General features: G+C 38.2%; 1 non-coding gene across 1 annotated transcript; it reads right to left on the reverse strand.

Annotated features, from left to right (window-relative positions):
• Window positions 1-2,510: 2,510 nt before the first annotated feature.
• LOC122094558 lies at window positions 2,511-2,617 on the reverse strand. Its single transcript, XR_006144873.1, has one exon. It is a non-coding gene; the product is annotated as a small nucleolar RNA R71 (small nucleolar RNA).
• Between the last annotated feature and the right edge of the window lie 5,117 nt (window positions 2,618-7,734).

Here is a 7,734-nt window from a genome sequence, read left to right on the forward strand (position 1 = left end):
ACATTTGTTTAGACAAACGTACACTCGATTATTCTTTATGGACCAGAAAAAGAATAATGGACCAGAATTGCACCGAGATGTAGGTTAGCTCTTCTGTAGCTGTCCTAAGGGAATATTCCAGATGCCAACAAGAAAGAGGGACCCACATGGGGTGTTGAACCACTCTCTCTCCTCCACTTTGGGTGATTCTCTCTTTTTGGAGATCTTATGAAGATTTTCTCTCTCCTACTTTCTACTTACTTAAAGCACCAAGGGCATGGATGAGATTTCCCATTAAATTAGAATATTGGTCAAAACAAAGCAAGAAATCTCATCCAAAGGGGGGGTTTGTGAGCAAGTTTGAAGAGAGAGAGAAAAAGAAGGAAACAAGAGAGGAAAAATAGGAAAGAAATAAAAACAAAGAAAAAAAGAAATAAAAAGCAAAATCGTGGGATTCCCTCTCTCACCTATTTTTTCTCCATTCTCTCCCCGCCACCTCACAAAATTGCCCAAGGGATCCACCCTTGGGCATTCTCCTCTTTTCTCCCCTATTTTCTCTCCTTGTTTCTCCTAATTCCTATTTTCCGCCTCATCAAAATCGATTGTCCAAAATTCCATTTTTTCAGAAACTAAAATTTCCCTATCCCCTATATAAGAGGATCATCCAAGCCATAAAGGGGCATCCTTCTCTTGTGCTTCTCTCCTCTAGTTCTGTCTTCTTCTCCTAGCTTTCATTATGCTCTGTTCTAGTTTTAGTTCTTTATTTTTGCTTTAAATACTTTTGTAATTGGGTTTCATTAAATTAATATAAAGTCTTTTATGTTTATTTGTTTATGCAAAGGTGTAATAATTTTAATTTCTAGTTCTTGGCTTAGTTCTAGGTGACAAGAACAAGTTGTGGAACATCTCTTTCAAGTTCAATTTTTCTCTTCTAGATTTGTTTTCTCTAGGCCTAGCAATTTTAGATTTGGTTCATTCCATATCTAGTTTTTAGGGTTGGTAGTATTTCAAATCTCAACCAAGTTTTCAAGTTCAAGTAAGTAGGCTTCTACATAAGTCTTCTCACCCCCCCCTCTCATTCCCTCTTCTTACTACCCATTTATTCTTAATTTAGGATTTTAATTTTCAGTTTTTACTTTGATGCTTTCCTTTCACCCAAGGTCCTTGGCTAGATGCATGTGTTGGCTCTACCCCTCTCTAGCTATGGAACCATCCTTTTACTGCCTTTACTTTCAGTTATTTACTTTGCCTCTCTTTCCTTAAAGCCTTAAAGCTAAGTAGATAAGCCCTTGTAAGAGTACTCTCTGTTCAAGTAGAGAAACGCGTATTATTTATGGTGCATCCCTTGGGCTAAGTAGAGATACCTACTTGTGAGCTTCTCTCTGGCTTTGTCCCCTTTATTTGCACTTTTATTTACTTTTCAACACTTTTTATTTCAGCACTTTTACTTTCAGTTATTTGCTTTTTAATTGTGTGGTTTGACTATTTAAATTCCAAGATAACAAATGGTTAGGGTTAGATGTGAATGGTTAGGTCATTCAATTTTTATTGCAATTTCAATTCCAACTTCCCTAGTTGGGTTGGTTAGGACCTTTTAGATGCATTTGTTTCAGGGCGGTAGTTAGAAGTAGATCACCATAATTAATCGGTACACTTTTACGTTACTAAAAGAAGCTAAAATATAGTGGCTACTCTCCTTATGTTTGACCCATTAGCTACATTGATCTGTACACTTGCTGTTACTTTTAAATCTCAAACAAGTTTTTAGTGTCATTGCCAGTGAGACAGTTCTATGTTATTTTTTGCTTTCTTTTGATAAATTGGAGTTCTTTATTTATTTATTTTTTTCATCATTTATTGAATTTCTATGAAGAACAACTTTTAATAATAGTTGTATCGGTGGAGGTCGTCAAGCCTCACAATACGGTAAAGACAGGTTCCACCCTATAGCAGTACCTCAAGAATTGTGAAAACCTGGATCCGTGCCGGTAAGCTCCCAAAAAGCAAAAAAATATCAAAAAATAAAAAAAAAATCATTCTTTTTTGCTTGTCATATTCTAGTTGTGGGTAGTTTTCTGTTGCATGAGTGCTAGGTGGGTACATAATATTGAGAATAGGTTAGAAAGAAGAGATCCAACAAGTAGTGACCCTACCCCTATACTGTCATCAATACCTTTCAATATAGGACACCAACAGTAAAACCCTCCACTTAAATCTTTGAAAGATTGGTTATACCACAAGCCTAGTGCAATAATTTTGAGCTCAAGTCTTAGTACATCACTATATTGCCCTACTTCCATGGGCTGACCTCTGAGGATGCATACCTATTTCTAAGGGAATTTAAAGAGGTATATGTTTTAATTAAGATCCAACAGCTTTTTAATGATGTTGTTAAGCTTAGGTTAATCACTTTTGCATTAAAAGACCAAGCTAAGAAGTGGTTGTATGGGTTATCCACAAATTTCATAACCACATGGGAACAATTCACAATTGTCTTCCTCAAGAAGTTTTTCCCAACTCACAATACCATTAAGCTTAGAAGTGATATCCTTCAGTTTAGGAAAAAGCCTAGTGAGTCCTTTTCCAAACTTATGGAGAGATTCAAGGATCTACTCTAAGAATGCCCTCACCATGGCCTAGACTTATGATATTTATGCCAAATAATTTATGAGGGTATTGATTACCCAACTAAACAAATGATAGAGTCTATGTGCCCTGGGGGATTCATATCCTTTAAAGATGAAGGAAAGGCATGGGAATTCTTACTTGACTTAGCTGACAAAACCCGCGAGTGGGAATCAATCCAAGAAAGTGAAAAACCATAGCAGGGAAAGTAGATTTTGTGGATGGATTAGTAGCCAAGGAAGCCCACTTGGATAGCCTAATCAAAAGGATTGAGGCTATTGTTCCTAAAGAGCCATCATTAGTCAATATAGTTAAGATGTGCGTTTGGTGTCAGTTCTCCAGACATGTTATAGAAGAATGCCCCAATACCTCTGGGGGCATTTTCTAATGACAGTGTTAATGCCTTATATCAGAATAATCCGTATAGAACACTTACAATCCAGGGTGGAGAAATCACCAAAATTTCTCTTGGCACCAAAGCAACAAAGTAGGGCCTTCCAACTTTCATAATCAAGGTCAATCTAGACCCCAAAGGCCTCCCTTTGCACAACAACCTTTTGCCCCAAATACTTTTCCTAGGCCAAATGGAGGACCTCAGGCTTGTTTCCCTAAGCTTCCTCTCTTATCATCTTATTAGCAATCCCCTGGGTTTACAACACTAGAGAGGCAAGTAGACTAAGTGATTTGAAAAAGAATATGACCCTCCTCATGACAAGCCATCAAAATCTTATGAGAGAAATCACCCAAGTTGTCTCAATTTTGCATGAGAGGGAGAAGGAAACTTTTTATCGTCAACCAGAGCCTAACCCTAGGCATCACCAGCTTGTTAGTTCACAAGCACCAACTAATGCACCACTGAATGTAGTACAAAGTCAGACCCAACAAGGACCCTTCAACCAATGTCATACTGTTTATTCCCTTAGGAGTAGTAGAGAGTACCAACAGAGTGTTCCTAAATCTTTTCCATCTATTACTCCTTTTAACTCTCCTTCTATTGAGAACATAAGTGTTCCTCTTGTTTCATGTTCGTCTGATGAACCGAAAGCAACTAAAAATGATTTGGTTTAGAAAGCCAAAAATGATTCTTCTGAAAAAGAGAAAATCTCTAACAGTCCTTATGTTCCCTCTGTCCCCTTTCCTAATCACTTGGTAAACAAAAAAAAGACTGCTTCTATGGATAAAATTTTAGAAGTCTTCAAAAAGGTAGAAGTGAACATCCCTCTTTTGGATGCCATATCCCAAATCTCTGCCTATGCAAAGGTCCTGAAATATTTGTGTACTCATAAATGTATCAGGAGTATGCCTAAAAAGACATTCTTGGCAAGTAACATTAGTTAAATAATAACTCAGCCTATAGCAGCCAAGTATAAGGATCTAAGGAGCCCTACCATAGCTTGTGTCATAGGCAACACTTATATTGAGCATGCCTTACTTGACCTTGGCACAAGTGTGAATCTTTTGCCTTACAAAGTGTATAAGCAACTAGGATTGGGAGAATTGAAGCCACTGGAACTACTCTTCAATTGGCAAATAGGTCTGTTAAGATTCCTAAAGGGATGGTTGAGGATGTCTTACTTAATGTGGGGGAATTTATTTTTTCTATTGATTTCATTGTGTTATATACCCAGCTGTTCTCAACCAAAGATGAGATCCCAATAATTCTAGGAAGACCATTCCTAACTATCAATAATGCATTAATCAATTGCCGGAATGGTTTCCTAAGGTTATCTTTTGGTAACCAAAATGTTGAGTTTAACATGTTTAGGATAGGTAAGCAATCATATATGGAAGAAGAGATCAATATGCTTGAGGATTTTCTAGATTTTTCTGATGATCTAATTCCCAATTTTGATACTGATTTTGATTCAGAATTCAAAGAGTGTATGAATAAGTTAGATGATGATAGTAAATTTTTTTTTCTGAAGTCTTGAGTCTTCACACACCTGTGGAGCCCTTAGGACCTATTTCCAATTATATTCTCAAACCTTCTATAGTTGAGCCCCCCAAGCTAGATCTTGAGGAGTTGCCATCTAATTTAAGATATGCTTTTCTAGGGCCTGACTAGACTCGTCCTGTAATAATTTCTTTAGATTGACTTCTAGCCAGGAAGAGGAACTATTTAAAATGTTAAAAGACAATAAGAAAGCCCTAGGTTGGACCATGGATGATATCAAGGGTATAAGCCCTTCTATTGTGTAACATCATATACATCTTATGGAGGATTCCAAACCATCCACGGAATCCCAAAGAAGAGCTAATCCAGTGATGATGGAAGCCATAAAGAAAGATATCCTAAAGTGCTTGGATCTTGGAATAATTTATCCTATTTCTGATAGCCAATGGATCATCCCAGTTCATGTAGTGCCCAAAAATTTTGGTGTTACTATAGTTCTCAATGCTAATAACGAACTAATTCTAACCTATCCAATCAAGGTGGAGAGTGTGTATAGATTACAGGAAACTTAATGCAGTAACTTAGAAGGACCACTTCCCATAGCCATTTATTGACTAGATGTTAGAGAGGTTAGCTGGACATGAATACTATTATTTTCTTGATGGATATTCTGGCTATAACTAGATACCAATTGCTTTAGAGGACCAATATAAGACCACTTTTACATACCCATATGGAACATTTGCTTACAGTCATGCCCTTTGGGCTTTGCATGCCCCTACTACGTTCCAATGATGCATGATGAGCATCTTTTCTGACATGATCGAAAAATTCTTAGAGGTATTTATAGATGACATTTCAATTCATAGGAATACCTATTCTGAGTGTCTTCACCATCTTTCCCTAATTTTTAGAAGGTGTATATCTAAAAACTTGGTTTTGAATTGGGAGAAATGTTATTTTATGATTAAATCTGGTATTGTTTTAGGCCATGTAGTATCTAAGGAAGGAATTAAGGTAGATAGAGCCAAAGTGGATCTAATTGATAATTTACCACTTCCTCAATCTATTAAAGACATCCGATCTTTTCTGGGCCATACTGGCTTCTACAAAAGGTTTATCAAGAACTTTAGTTAGTTAGCCCAACCTCTCACTGCACTACTTGCCAAAGATCAAACTTTTGAATTTTCTGAAGAGTGCCTAGAATCCTTCAAGCGACTCAAGAAGGAGTTGATCAATGCACCCATTGTTCAACCACCTATTTGGACTGAACCTTTTGAACTGATGTGTGATGCTTTAGATTTTCCCATAGGAATGATTTTGGGTCAAAGGATTAATAAGGCACTAAAATTCCCCTATCCCCTATATAAGAGGATCGTCCAAGCCCTAAAGGGGCATCCTTCTCTTGTGCTTCTCTCCTCTAGTTCTCTCTTCTTCTCCTAGCTTTCATTATGCTCTGTTCTAGTTTTAGTTCTTTATTTTTGCTTTAAAGATCGTAATTTGTTTTCATTAAATTAATATAAAGTCTTTTATGTTTATTTGTTTATGCAAAGGTGTAACAATTTTAATTTCTAGTTCTAGGCTTAGTTCTAGGTGACAAGAACAAGCTATGGAGCATCTCTTTCAAGTCCAATTTTTCTCTTCTAGATTTGTTTTCTCCAGGCCTAGCAATTTCAGATTTGGTTCATTCCAGATCTTGTTTTTAGGGCTGGTAGTATTTCAAATCTCAAGCAAGTTTTCAAGTTCAAGTAATTAGGCTTCTACATAAGTCTTCCTACTCCCCTCTCATTCCCTCTTCTTACAACCCATTCTTTCATAATTTAGGATTTTAATTTTCAGTTTTTACTTTGATGCTTTTCCTTTCCCCCAAGGTCCTTGGTTAGATGCATGTGTTGGCTCTGCCCCTCTCTAGCTATGGAACCATCCTTTCATTGCCTTTACTTTTATTTATAAACTTTTCCGTTCTTTCCCCAAAGCTAAGTAGATAAGCCCTTGTAAGAGTACTCACTGGTCAAGTAGGGAAGCTTGTATTATTTATGGTGGATCCCTTGAGCGAAGTAGAGATACCTACTTATGTGCCTCTCTCTGGCTTTGTTCCCTTATTTGTACTTTTATTTACTTTTCAACACTTTTTATTTTAGCACTTTTACTTTCAGTTATTGCTTTTTAATTGCGTAGTTTGACTATTTAAATTCCTAGATAATGAATGGTTAGGGTTAGATGTAAATGGTTAGGTCATTCAATTTTTATTGCAATTTCAATTCCAACTTCCCTAGTTCGGTTGGTTAGGACATTTTTAGATGCATTTATTTTAGGGCAGTAGTTAGAAGCAGATCACCATTATTAATCAGTACACTTTCGCGTTACTAAAAGAAGCTAAAATAAAGTGACAGCTCTCCTGACTTACGGATCGTGGATGCAACCTCTTGCTTCTGATCGTCAGTGATGACAATTGACTGAGGTGACCTAACCCAAAAACATTCTATACTCACCCAAAAATCCCATGCGAGAGAAAAGAAGGGTACAATTATGACTTCTCATATACAAAGGAATTCAAACCAAAGTAACCGTACGGATGCATAGTACTCAGAATCACGATTCTAATGATATATAGTGCGTCAAAATCGAACCATCGGATCTCCCGTAATATTTCGAGAAGATATACCTTGAGCGCCCAAACCCCACCCATGCAAGCACCCACATCTTGCCATGGGCATCCATGCCCCAGGCTCGCGTGCCCTTGCGATCCCTGCATGCACCAACCTTGCCTACCACCGTGCACCCCTGCCCTGCCTTAGGAATATGTGCCCTGCCTCGTGCAACCCTACCCTTCCTCGGGTGCCCCTACCTGCCTCGCACTCCCCTGCCATACCTCGCATGCCCCTATCCTACCTCGTGCACCCCCACAAGCCCTTGTGCACCCCCGCCCTGCCTCGCGCACCCCCACCATCCCCCTGTGCGCCCCTACGCTCACCCACGTGCCACTGCCGATGATTGGTATCCTCACTCCGATGATCGGATTTTGGAGGAGATTCCCTCTTCACCTGCTTGTGTACTTTGCACCGCCCCACTACCGTACCCTACACTGCGACCTCTGATTGGCTAAAAAGCATCATTTTCCCACTATTGGCCAAAAAATCATCTTTTTCCTCCATTGGCCATAAAATTACTTCTTTCACCCCATTGGCCCAAAAAAGCATTTTCACTTCATTGGCCCAAAAAAACATCTTTTCACC

The sequence above is a fragment of the Macadamia integrifolia genome, chromosome 11 (assembly GCF_013358625.1).
Source record: "Macadamia integrifolia cultivar HAES 741 chromosome 11, SCU_Mint_v3, whole genome shotgun sequence".
Classification (NCBI taxonomy): Eukaryota; Viridiplantae; Streptophyta; class Magnoliopsida; order Proteales; family Proteaceae; genus Macadamia; species Macadamia integrifolia.